General features: G+C 42.9%; 1 pseudogene; it reads right to left on the bottom strand.

The window, feature by feature from the left end:
- Window positions 1-13,113: 13,113 nt before the first annotated feature.
- LOC111141986 lies at window positions 13,114-13,590 on the bottom strand (annotated as a pseudogene).
- Window positions 13,591-14,257: the final 667 nt, after the last annotated feature.

Here is a 14,257-nt window from a genome sequence, read left to right as displayed (position 1 = left end):
ATCCACAAATGCACTCAGCATGTGCCAGGCATTGTGCTAGGTGCTGGGACTACCCAGATGAGCTGGTCGCCTCCTTCTTCTTAGGGAGATATCCACTAATCAATCACTAGATGAATTCCCACCAAGGATAGTTATAGGGGAGCATGAGGAAGATGAATGGTCCTGTGGCAGGTTGCTCTGGTTTTAGTCCAGTTATCTGGTGCTGCCACCTGCTGGGCATTTTCTTTTCTACAGCGTTTAACCTGAGGCCTGGACAGAGAAGGCTTCCATCTCTTCTCTTTACCTGCTATGCCAGGCACTTTTTCTCCATGCCTACATCTGTCCTCTTAAGGCGCCCCCCCATCTCCCTGCATCGTGGCATCAACCCTAACTCTTCCAGAATTGCAGGCTCCTCGCTGGCTGGTGTGCTGAGTCACCGGCCCAGGATGCCTGGGGCAATTGCCTTACTTCTCTCTCTCTCCCTCCCAGTTCTGCTCCCGAACTTCTGTTTGAAGGTTTTGGTCTTCTCTGGCCTTCCTCCCACTGCTGTGAGAGTGAGTTTCTTGCCAGAGCACTGGTGGTTATGTGCCTGGGTTGCTTAACAGGAGCAGGAAGAGGCCAAAGGCCTTGGCACCAAGCACTTCCACCCAATTTCTAACTTACTTCTGTGTAGGGGAGTGGCGTTGTGGGTGGGGGTAGTTTCCTTACTTCCTCATGAGTAGTCTGGTTCAGGTCCTCTGGGCTGCTTCAGAATGCTGAGCAGAAGTCGGGGCTCAGGGGATTCAGCATTAAGTAGGTCATTTGCTTTGCATCATCAATTCTTGAAGTGAGTTAAATGCCTTCGGGGTGGTTTCATCATTAAAAGGGAGCCCAGCGGTACCAAGTCCACTACAGACTTCATGGCCTCTGGCCTCATTTGGCCCTCCTTCCAGCCAGAGGCTTCCTATGAATTGCTAATATTTTGCTCAGAAAACACTGATCTTAATTCTTGGACCACTTGGCGTGGCACAAAATCATGGAGACCAAACTTTTCTGATTGCTTGTCATCACATCAAAAATGATTCTGGATTCAAGTGGATCAGAAGGACTATTGGAACATTAATCCTTTTGGAAAAAAATGCAATGCTTACTTTGTACTTTTTATCCTAAGTTCAGTCGTGAAGTGGAAAATATACTCAAGTGTACACACATATTTCTAGCTGACGGACACCCCTGCGAAAAGCTCCTCTGGAGGAACCCCACATCTGTCCTTCTTGACTCTGAAATTTTAAGAACATATCTGGAGCTCAGTGACATGCACTGCCAGATGAGAAAGAAGGCCCGAGTAGACATGGCACTAAACAATTTCACTACTGAATCTCTTTGTGGATACTCTAGTTTCTTGGTTCTTCACTTTTCCTTTTTTAGCTTGACAAACCATCCCGTCAACTTCTCGAGCTCAGCCATCATTCTGATCTCTTCTCAAACTCCACTTTATCTTTGCCTTTCCTCTCCCACACAGCCTGGAACACTCCATACTTGACTTGTGGTTAGAAACAGCCCAGCCCAGCCAGCACCAACCCCCTCTCCTTGATCCTGCATCTGAGGCTGAGGTGATTTCCATGAAAAAAGTTAGTGTGGAACCTGGTAGGGATTCCCAGTGCCCCATCAATGCTCCATCCAATAGGTAAATGTCTCCCACAATTAAGTTATGATGTCCAATGTGTTCTCTCTCTCTCTAAGTAAGCTCTACACCCAACATGGGACTCCAACTCACAACCCTGAGCTCAAGAGTCCCATGATCCACTGAGCCGGCAGGGCACTCCAAGTCTAATGTGTTCTCGAAAACAAAAGAGGACCTGAAGAAGGAGAATGAGGAAGCCTGAAGGTAGGGAGCAGTAAGAAATGATTAGGCCAGAGACAAAGAGATCTGGAGGCATGAATGTGGGTAGTATGGGAAACAGGAGGGCATGTGGGCATGGGGTACAGAGCGAGTGGGGGTTAGGTAGAAGGACTCTCCGAGTAAGGGATTTAGCAGGGAAAGGGAACTTCGACTCCCTGGGCTGAAAGTGGGACTTGAAAATTAGGACTCAGAAACAGTCCAGCTCAAATCTTAATTCTTCAGTACATTCCACAATGTGAATGATTTATTTTAAGGCACTTCTCCTCTTCTCCACCCCCACCTCCTCCCTCATTTCACTATAGTTCATTACTCTTAGCAGAGGTGCAGAGTTAAGGGAAGACAGACAGGAGAGAAGTGAAAGTCTAACATTTCAGAACGATATGCACTTTTTTATGGACACTTTTGAAAGTATAATTTGAAATTTAGTGCTAAACTGAGGGGATTTTTTTCCCTTCTCACATCAGTTTTTTCTTTTCACATTTTTGTTTTCTTGCTTAAAATACATTAGAAAATTAGAACATGCCCCTTGTTTCAAGTCAGATAGTATTGAAATCCATAAACAAAAAATAAGTGTTCTCCCCTCCTTCTTCAAAACTACCCATTAAAGAGCTGTTGATGGTTTGATGTATTATTTTTCATTTTCATAATAACATACATAAAGATCCCCATTTTTAACAAAAATAAAATAATAGACACTCACACCATAACTTGCTTTTTAAAAAATAATATATATTGAGGCACGTGGGTGGCTCAGTTGGTTAAGGGTCTGCCTTAGGCTCGGGTCATGATCTTGGGATCCTGGGGCTGAGCCTAGTGTGGGGTTCCATACTCAGTGAGGAGTCTGCTTCTCTCTCCCCCTCTAACCCTCTGTGCACCCCCATGCAGTCTCTCTCTGTGTCTCTGTCTCAAATAAATAAATAAAATCTTCTAAAAATAATTTATATCAACATATTAATTCTACAAAATATTTCAGGCTTTGGATATGCAGTTTTTTTACCCCATCCTCACTGTTAGATATTTTTCAAGCTATTTCTGGTTTTTCGATACTATATATTGTCAAATATTTATACACATCTCTTTGCATTCTGGTTCTTTTGCTTTTAAAGGATAGAATCCTAAAATTGGGATTGCTGTGTTAAAGGGTTTGCACCCTTTAACAAGTTTTAATTTATTAGTTGCTGCTAGGCAACTCTTTCAAAAGATTTGGGAGTGCAAACCTTGTGTTAGCACGTGATGGCTTATATACACATTTTAATGATTTCTCTATAACTGATTCCAGCTTAGCTCATGACCCCCGCATTTTCACTTGTATCCTGATAACTTACTCTGTTTAAAACTCAGTCTCCTATGAGTAACTCACCCTTCAACACTACAGTTCTAGTTCTTTTGCTCCTGGATAGCCTCTGAATTGGAAGGGTACTCGTGTGTTCAGACCACAGATGTAGCTATCCATGTTGACCTTTGGCACTGCTCTGTGTCTCTGCTGATCCTGGCCACGGCCCTGGTTGTCACATCTCAGTTCTGTAAGCTCCTTGTCCTAACCACAAAGATGCACCTGGTGCCCTCAGCTTGTCCGGCTCCTTCTCAGGGGGGCTGGAATTCTAGCTCTTTCCCTGCATCATGCTGGGGAAGACTCTGTGAGAGGGGTTTCCTGGGTGGCTCAGTCGGTGAAACGTCTGCCTTCAGCTCAGGTCATGATCCCAGGGACCTAGGATGGAGTCCCTGGTGGGGCTCCCTGCTCAGCAGGGAGTTTGCTTCTCCCTCTCCCTCTGCCACTTTCCCTGCTTGGGCTATCTCACTCTTGCTCTGTCTCAAATAAATAAACAAAATCTTTTAAAAGAGAGAGAGACTGTGTTAGAGTCCCTCAGGTCCTTACAGCTAGCCCCAGTCCTGATTCTCGCCTTGCTCAAGCAGACAGAGGGTGCTCTCCGAGGTTGAGTCATTCAGGTTGTCTTTGAAGTCAGGCAATGGTTCTGTTTGCTCTGGAAAGTCTCAAATGTATTTTAAGCTTATTCTGCTCTCCTAGAGACTAGACCTTCTGGGAAGGAGCGGCAGCCCAGGTCTCCGCCCCCGCCCCCTCCAGCGATGAAGCCCTCAGCACATGCCCCACAATCCTTGCTTTCCTGAGGGCTGGTGAAGCTCTACTTTCTGAGCATGACGTGCCTTTTATGACACCACATACTCCTCTCTGTGGTTATGGTATAAATATTAGGTATTTGGTCCTCCGGGTGTTGGCTCTGGATAGTTCAAGCCAGACTTTGGGGATTTAAAAAACAAAACAAAACAAAATACGTTTCTCTCTCAAGTGCCTGGCTCTTGTAATTGAAAGCCGTAGCTTTTAAGGCCCTTTTCTCTGCTATGGACTTTCCAGAGTTATTTTCAAGAGCTTTAAAGCTGTGTCTTTAGTTCTAAAAAACCTAACACTCCTTGAATGGTGGGGAAAAAAGAGATAAGCAAAAAGAATTTTTTAAAAACCCACATAAATATCCAAATATTGCCCCCACTACACGAAAAAAAAATTTGTTCGTTGCACAATTAATTATGGAGGTGATGAAAAAACTTTTATTTGGAAGAATTCCAAATAAAAGAAGAATTCTATCTTGGGGAAGAAAAACACTCAAATCATCCTGGGGTGGGTGGGGGTGGGGTGGGTGAAGATTGAGATCCCAGGGACATGTTTTAACAAAAGTTGGTTTCCAAACTACTATGTAAAAGGAAGGAATTTGTTTGCATCAGTGAAGGAGCAGGGAGGTTAATGCGCAGAGGAGACTGAGGCAGAAAAGAAGTCGAGAAAGAAGGCAGGACGATGTACACTGCAAAACGTGACCGATTCTAGGACTTCCTAAATCTCCAGTATAATTCTGTCAGTTGACAAGAAAAATGCTTGGTCTAAGTGTGTACAGTTAATAGTTACACTGTGAACTCAGCATGATGTGGAGAGAATGTAAGATCTAATGTAAGGCGACCGAAAGTGTCTCATCACCGGCAAAAGTAAAGCCTGCTCCACATACAGCGCCCCGCCCCGCCTCCCCGGCCCTGCCCTCCGTTGCCCTTGGCAACTTACTGCCTCTGCCCTATTATTTACTATTCTGGGTTTCCTCCTGTACTTTCTTCTTCTGTGCGGGTGCTGTGTTTTCAGACCTTTACGCAATGATCTGCCTTTCCTCCTTTGCTGCAAAGGAGCACCAGGGAGCCACAGTCGCCTACAAACCTGATTCCAGGATCGCTTAAAAAAAACAAGTAAACACGAAAACCCTCTTAATTTACCTCCGAGAGACGTTTTTTTCACTTTCACTTGAGTCTCAGCAAGCCACGCCAGATTGCGCATGTGTTTGACCTACCTTAGGCGCGAAGCTTTCTCTCTCTCTCTCTCTCTCACACACACACACACACACACACGGCACACACGAGTATATTTGATAAATATGGTATGACTCATTGCATATTGCATGTCTCAAATGATATATTATCAGTGCATACGCAGATATTGCATGTTGCGTGTGTATATGTGTGAGCTTTAAATATATATAAAACGTATATAAATCTTTCAAATAATTAGTTTATATTTATATTTTAACTATTATGTATAAATACACACTTGGATATTAACTGGCTGCCCTTAGGACCATCCTGAGCACCGTGTCACATTCAAAAGAGACAAATTTCATTCCAAAATGATCTCTGAAGATAGTGTTTTTATTTAGATATTTCTTAAAGAGACAGAGACCAGAGAACCACATCACCTAACACATGTCAAAATTTCTACAACCTCTCCTTAGGCACCTCCTTTTCCCAAACTTTTATTCACCTGGGAGCAATTCAAATATTTTTGTCCCCCATCTTCAGGAACGCTGATCTCATCCTTGCTTTTCCCTACGATCTCTTTTTTCTCATCTGCCTCCTTTCACTCCCAGGATCTTTTGTTTCCTCCCACGCAGCTCTTATTTTGTGTAGATAGATCTACCCCTTCTCCAAGCTTTTTAAATTCTGTATTTACACCCACTATCCACCCCTCCTCTCAAATTAGGTCGACAAAGTCCTGTGGCTAATATCTGATCAGCCTGTTAGAGGCAGGAGAGGGGAACATATTTTAAATTCTCGTATTTCAAAGAAATATGTTTTGGCTCTGAGTACACGGATTACTGCACCGAAGCTTGCTTTTTGCTGGTATATTTACCTTCCAGAGAGTTCTGGTGGGCCAGTGCCCTTACCAGAGTAGCTGTTACATTATTTGAATACCACCTCTGTTCTAGCAGAGAGGGACCCAAACACTTCTCATTTAAGAACTTTGGGGGGCGGGGTGCTGTGTAGGGAAGAAAACTGTCTTTGTTAAGCATTCTGTTTGGAAAAAGTTAGCCCCTGGGGCCTGGCCTTAGTGACCTAGCTAGCAGTGGGACAAAGAAAAGTACATTTCCCTTCAAAATAAAGGTAGAATTTTGAGTTTTAGAAGACAAAATTTAGAAGAATTTTGAGTTTTAGAAGGTGAGAAGTTAGGAACAGATGGGAGAAAACAGAGCTAAGCGATATTAACATTAGTTCAAATATAATTACATGCCAGGCCCTGTTCTAAGTGCTTGACTTACATTAACTGATTTGATTCTCAAAATAACAGTAGGAGTTGAGCATTATTATTATTATTATTATTATTTTCCCCATTTTCAAGTGTAGAAACTGAGGCACAGGGACATTAAGTAACTTAACCAAGTATCAGGGAAAAGCCCCAAATGGCAAAGAGCGACAGACTTGCTAGGGACACGGGTAAGCCCGCAGCAGGTTGGCCCCCCATCACTTCATAGGTGCAGAAGCAGAGATGAAACTGAATGGATGGGGGCCAAGACCGTCTGTGACTCACAGTGCAGACAACAGCAGTAACATCAGTGTGGCTGCAGGGTTCCCTGCCCCTAACTCCCGTGGGGTGGTCATGGGCCCAGAGGACAGCTACTCACACAGTGGGTTGTGCTGCCTGCGAAGAGCCCAGGGTCAAAGGCTTAACACTTTTTATAGCAGGTGAGTTGCAAAGTACTTAAACTGTGAGTGCCCAGACCGATTTAATTTCTATGTGACTCACTACAGAAACTACTGGGGTAAGAGGATGATGAGGGGCTGTAGTTTGGCGCCCTCAGCAAGGACATGCAGAGACTCCTGGGATCCATGGCAAACTGCCTTCCCAACACCAAGGTCATGGCTAGGAGGTGATGGAATGAAAATTTGAACCTGAGCAGTCTGGCTCCCGAGTCCACACTCTCTGCTCCATGTGGTCATCCTGCACTGAAGCCTAGTATTGGATTTTAACCAATCAATTGTTTTATTGTGCATGGCAATATGAGCTCTGTTTTAATGGCCACAAAGTGTAATAAAACATTCACACACAGCTTTAAGTCAGCCGTGGTTTGGACGTGAGGGGTTTGGAATGCCGTCTGTCAGAGTGACAAATTGTTTCAAAGGAACAGCCAATATCCCAGGAGGTAAAATGTAGAATGGAGAGAAAGAATTCAGTAGGAACAGTGAGAATTGCTGCAAAGGCTTCCTAGAGATATTGGGAAGGACGTGGAGTATTCCATCTTAAACAGGACTGGATTGTGAGTTCATTTTTATTAAATCTTAAAGTGCGAGATGACCCTACAAAACTGGAGGGCTTGGGGACTTCCAAGGGCTGGCACCTGGGGAAGGGACAGATAGATGAATCAATAGATACATGATAGATAATAGGGAAGGAAGGAGGGAGGGAGGGAGGGAAAGGAAGGAAGGAAGGAAAGAATTCCATGACATTTACACTGCCAGTGGTTTTAATGGTTACCACAAGCCTGGGAAGGAGCAATCATTTTACAGAGGAGGAAAATACTGCTCTGGATGGTAACTTGCCCAACATGACACAGAAAGTGTCAAGAGAAGAAATGTAATCCACTCATTCCTAACTCTAAAACCCAGACTCTTTCCAGTCCACCACGCTGCATATTTAACCCGGGCAGGAAGGAGAATGTGCAGAAAAACACAAGTGATGGGTGAAACCCATCAAATGAAAGCTAATCAGACAGCACTAGTGCTCCCTATGTGTAGAAGGGTACGTTTCCACCCGCTGCCCCTGAAAGCTGGCTGTTTCCTCAGGGCCAGAGACTGGCTCTATCCCTTACCCTTTTAGAAGATTTAAAAGGATAATTTACTCCACCTACCTCTGGACAAAAGAATGATGTTCTTTCTGGGTTATCTAATTATAAATATCACAATAAGTCTGTGTTGCTTTAAATGTAACGTAAAAATCTAAGACACAGTCTAATTCCAGACGTGCTGAGATGTTGACAGTGGGCGTCTTAGAATTGATCAAATACAGTATTAAAAGCAAACCAGGCAGGCGGAAAGATGCCTAATACTTAAGTTTTTCCCTTTCTCGGGGTGACTGGGTAAAATGTTCTTTTTTCCTGTGACTGTGCTAAAGGTTGATTTTGTTTTTGTCGCTACGGGATTACTGATGTGTGAATTGCAACTCCTACGATGATGCCTACACACACGTGTGCAGAGCACGCACAGAGGCGTGGAACATCTCCTGGAGACCAAGAAATTGGTATCAGTGGTTGCTCCAAGAAAGAGAGACTAAAGGTCAGGGGCGAGGATGAAATTTACGTCTCAATGAATAGCTTTTGTATGGCTTGAGTTACCATGTGCCCATTTGGTTTAAAAGTTACCCATGTGCACATTTTACTTCTTAAGACTCCTGTGAGAACAAATAGTAGGTAAACAGGATTACCATTGACAGCAACTCCAATAGCTAGACTCTGATTCCTCAGGTCATCTATCCCTGGACCCCACTTGATGGTAAATATTTTTTTTTAATATCATGCTTCCTGTGTCCTTATGAAACCATTATCAATTTTAAGGTGGCTGGAGACACCGAGTAGATTTCTGTCAAAGTTAGATGTAGGATCCCTTTTCATGTCAGGGGATGACAATCAGATATGATGCAGTGAGATACAAGTATAAACTTTCATTGTACGCTGGGAAAATAGAAAGCACATTTATACAGATAATAGCCCAACAGCTTATTCCCTTAAAAAAAAAAAAGTTTTGAATGTTTTTAAAGCTAATTTATCTTCAGTGTAAAAACTTGGAGGTATAAACAAACTCAAGATATTCTATACAGTAAATCAATGTACATTTCCAAACTTGCACAGTGCAGCATTTTAAACAAAGTAAATGGTCTCATTTCAGCTTGTACTGTTAAGCATAATCCGTATCTCAATCTTGAATAAAAATGTCACAATATATAAACCGACTGAGAATTCTGTACACAAATACAAGTTTATAGAAATCTGATTTCAAATATAAATACATAAATTGTCATGACCTCACATGTTACAACAGCTTATTCTTCTACTGTAATTATTTTTAAAAATCATAGAAAAATATTTCAATGCACATTCAACTGCTATGACAAGGGCCATGACCTTGTGCCTTTCAACCATACTTTGTGGAGTGTAAAGCATCACACCGGGCATTTTTGGAATGAAAATTACTAAGATTCTAAGATTGAAGAGGCTACTGTATAAATATTCACGTTATAATATGGTAACAAAAATAGTTAGCTCCATAGTGTATCTGGGAGGCAGTGGGGCAGAGAAGTGGAGGTTAGTGCTAGTTTAAGAAGGCCCACAGAATGTATGTTAAGGTAGCTAATGAACTAGTGTATTTTTAAAATCCCTATTGCAAGCCTAACACTGAACTGTATTGTGGGTCACAGTTTCTTTTAAGACCTCCTTAGAGAGTCTGTCTTTTCTCATAAGACAATTCCAGGTGAAGTAGAATGCCCTTGAGTACCACTTCCCTAATCTTTGCACGTACTTGACTACAACACATTGACAAAAACACATGTTCAAAAATACAGTAATCCCAGGCGCCTCAGTGGCTCAGTTGGTTAAGCTTCGCCTTTGGCTCAGGTCATGATCTCAGGGTCCTGGAACTGAGTCCCTTATTGGGCTCCCTGCTCAGCAGGGAGTCTGCTTCCCCCACTCCCCCTGCCCTTCCCCTGCTTTGTGCTTTCTCACTCTCTCACTCTCTGTCAGATAAAGAAATCTTTAAAAAAATTTCAAAAATTCCTAAACTCACAGTACATACAGCCCTTTTATATGTAACATTCAGCAGTTGTTTTCAATTAGGGATAATTTTGCCCCCTTGCTCCCTGGCAACATCTGGTAATTCTGGGGGACATTTTTAGTTGCCATAACGGGTAGGGGGGTGGTAGTGGGGTTGCTAACTGGATTCTAGAGGGTAGAGGCCAAAGATGTTACAATATACAGAACCAGTCCTCCACAACAAAGAATTACCCAACGCAAAATGTCAGTAGCACTAATGTTGAGAAAACATGCTTCAGAGTTTCCTCATCTTATTCAAGGGAAACGTGATTAGTGCTGGCCAAGAACGGATGAAAAGCAACTGGCAAGGGTGGAAGGGGAGAGAGATTGCAGTGGTAGTAGTGGGTCGCCAAGTGTTTTAGTACTTTGCAGATTATAAGATAATATATCTTATAATTAAATCAAAATGATCTAATCTTTCTGGCTGGAATAAGTATTAGTTGATCTAGTATTTTTACAGTTGAAGAAAACTGATGCTATAAAATCTTGTGACGGGCATGGCTGACCAAAAGCAGAACTGTTCCCAGAAGCAGGGACTCCAGACAAGTGAAACTCAGTGAGAGAGGAAGGGCAGCATATGAAGAAGACCAGGAGCCGTAGAGGTGGAGAGACGTTGGCGGAATCATTGGCCACAGTTCACATTTGGCTGAGGTAATAGAAATACAAGTATCTTTTTCCAAGTGTCTATCATGACAAAGTGGTGAAGGCTTAGGGTTTTAAAATGACTTCAAATTTTAGCAAACCTAAACCATTAATACTTTTTTTAAAAAAGGTTTTATTTATTTATTTGACAGAGAGATAGAGAGCACAAGCAGGAGGAGCGGCAGGCAGAGGCATAGAAGAGAAGCAGACCTTCCACTGAGCAGGTAGCCCGATGCGGGACTTGATCTCAGGACCCTGGGATCATGACCTGAGCTGAAGGCAGACGCTTAACCAACTGAGCCACCCAGGCGCCCAGTACATTTTTAAAATAAGTCAAAGAAACAAAAGTGTGCATGATATGCATATGCTCTGAGGACACAGTGAGAACAAGTAACACTTTTTAAAGGGCTGTGACTTCAGCTTTCAACACTGTCTCAGAGCTATGATGAGCTGGTCTGAGTCCTGAGAAGAATCTCCTTCAGGGAACTAGACTGACTGGACTAGCTCTTAGAACGAGGGTGGTGAATAGGCTCCACTTCACTCCATCTCTCTTCAGTTAGTAGTGGCTTCTTGAAGCTCTACAACATCAAGGGCCCTGTGACAGAAGTAGAACTTGGCAAGACAGTGTGGTGTGTCATGATACATAACAATGTCTGCCATGGGCTTGAGGATGGATCATGGTGGAGATATTGGACATTTCCTGATCTAAGACCAAAGCAAGGTGAAAGAACTCTTCTAACTCGGTCCCAGAGATTGAACTCAAGATCTTACCACTATGATAAGATGAAGAGCCATACGTACTGTTTAAAATGAAAGTAGAGGGGTGCCTGGGTAGCTCAGTTGGTTGAGCGACTGCCTTCAGCTCAGGTCATGATCCTGGAGTCCCGGAATCGAGTCCCGCATTGGGCTCCCAGCTCACGGGGAGTCTGCTTCTCCTTCTGACCTTCTCCTCGCTCATGCTCTCTCTCACTGTCTCTCTCTCAAATAAATAAATAAAATATTTAAAAAAAGAAAAAATATAAAATGAAAGTAGAGATTTTACAAGAAACAACAAGAGGCAGACAATGTTTATTGATGCCTGTTGTGTCTCACTCTCCGGGGACATCTTTTTTTTTTTTTTAAGATTTTATTTATTTATTTGACAGAGAGAGAGAGAACACAAGCAGGCAGAGTGGCAGGCAGAGGGAGAGAGAAAAGTAGGCTCCCCACTGAGCAAGGAGCCCAATGTGGGACTTGATCCCAGGACGCTGGGATCATGACCCGAGCTGAAGGAAGCCACTTAACCGACTGAGCCACCCAGGCGTCCCCATCATGGGACATGTTTGGTTAATTTCCCCTTCATGGAACAAAGTGCAAATGAATCCCTACCAGATGCAAATCAAAACCACAGGGAGCTATCACCTCACACCTGTTAGGATGGCTGGACTCAGAAAGACAGGAGATAACAAGTGCTGGCGAAGATGTGGAGAAGAGGGGACCCCTTGTGCACTGTTGGTGGGAATGTAAATTGGCGCAGCCACTCTGGAAAACGGTAGGGAGGTTCCTTAAGAAATTGGAAATAGAACTGCCACATGAGCTAGTAACCCCACTTCTGTGTTTATAGCCAAAAGAAAGGAAAATAAGATCTCACAGAGATAGTCTGCACTTCCATGTTCACTGCAGCATTACTCACAATGGCCAAGATATGAAAACAACCTAAGTTACATTGATGGATGAATGATGGGAGATCATCTAAAGAAGATGATGCCAGAAAGCAAAACGAAACTTTGATTCTTTTAATTAAGCATGGTTCAGAAATTTCAGGGGACAGAGATACAGAGATCTATTAAGAGGTATTTCTCTAGCTCCTTTAATTCTCTACCCCAAGAAGATATTCAGTAATATTGAGGTAATACGCTAATTTTGGTCTTCTGCGAGGAGATAATGGTTCCAAGCATCGAAACAGTTCTGAACATCCGTTGGTTTGGTCTTCTTGGCATACACAGAGGGCTTTGCACGTAATTCTTACCTGACAGAGACGACTGCTTTAGACATGCATTGAGCAAGCTGTGTGTAATCCTTACTTCATGAACATTAACAACCAAAAAAAAGGCCAGTAATAAATGCTAGTGAGGATGTAGAGAAATTGAGGCCCTGTGTATCGCCGGATGCAATGTAAAATGGTGCAGCTGTCTTGGAAAACTGTGCCTCAAAACATTAAACATATAATTACCATATGACCCAGCCATTCCAGTCCTGGACATGCAACCAAAATAATTGAAAACATATGCTCACACCAAAACCTGAGCACAAATGCTCATAGCAGCATTATTCATAGTAGTCAAAAAGTAGAAATAACCCAGTGTCTACCAACTGATAAATGGATACCCAAGATGTGGTATATACGAGCAGGGGATTTCCTTTTTCAATTAAAAGATACCTTAGGACATTTTTAAATTTTCTGATGATCAAATGATCCTTTATTGAAATGTTTTCCTTTGTTGTTCTTCATTCCACTGCACCACTGTTGATGTCATCTATGACGTCATGGGGGTGGCAGCCATCAACATTGTTGCCCACAGACTGGGCAGTCCCCAGGATCTTGTTAATGGTTCCAGAGAGTTCTCTGGCTAAAGACCGGTGCCACATCTGGCAGGCAATGTTGACAATCTCATCAAAAGTGATGCTGCCACCGTGCTTCACGTGTTTCTGCATCTTTCTGTCCCTTGGTGATTTGCTCATCAGGGTAGAGGCAGAAGGTCCCACTTCAATCTGGGCCTGTTGGTTATGAGTGGTCAGTTTCACCGTCATCCCTAGACCCTTCCAATCACCAGTTGGTTGCCTTGGTGAGGTCATCACCAAACTGTTCTGGAGACTGCCCCAGAAGGCCGAACTTGAGGGCCAGGGCAGATGTGGCACTGACTTCCCCACCAGTGTACGTCAGGTAAAAACTTTGATCTCATCAAGGTTGAACTTAGGTGGCATGGTGGAGGCGGCTGGCTCAGATGAACCCGGATTCGGGTGGCCCAAGACAGTTGCACATTCTCCTGCTTCAAGCCAAAAGCCAAAAGCTTAAATTTTAATTTTAAAATTAATTTCTCGGGGCACCTGAGTGATTCAGTTGTTAAGCCTCTGCCTTTGGCTCCGGCTGTGATCCCAGCATCTTGGAATCGAGCCCCACATCAAGCTCCCTGCTCAGCTGGAAGTCGGTTTCTCCCTCTCCTACTCCCCCTGCTTCTGTTTCCTTTCTTACTCTCTCTCTCTGTCCAATAAATAAATAAATTCTTTACAGAATTAAGATAATCTGCTCATCTTTTTTTCCCCAAAGTTGATTTCCCCAACTTCTGACAAAATATTAAATCATTACAAATATTTCAGGCCTACTAAAAATGAAGGCATATTGTTTTGAAGTGTACATAATTTTGAATGTATGTATTAAATCAAACATGTTTATTAAATCACTCAGCTCTCTATATTTATGGGTATTTTTTATCCTACGTGTCAAAGGGTAAAACACGTTAAAATGTCCCACAATTGTGTTTCTGGAATTTTCTCCGTGTGTTTCGATAGTATCTGGCTCTGTATAAAGCTATACAGTGTTTATGAATAAACTCACATGACTCATCACGATACAGCTTTATCCATAAAATGG

Source organism: Enhydra lutris, unplaced genomic scaffold (genome assembly GCF_002288905.1).
Source record: "Enhydra lutris kenyoni isolate GAN:26980312 unplaced genomic scaffold, ASM228890v2 scaffoldscaffold7, whole genome shotgun sequence".
Lineage (NCBI taxonomy): Eukaryota > Metazoa > Chordata > Mammalia > Carnivora > Mustelidae > Enhydra > Enhydra lutris.
This window is presented reverse-complemented; position numbering and strand designations above follow the sequence as displayed.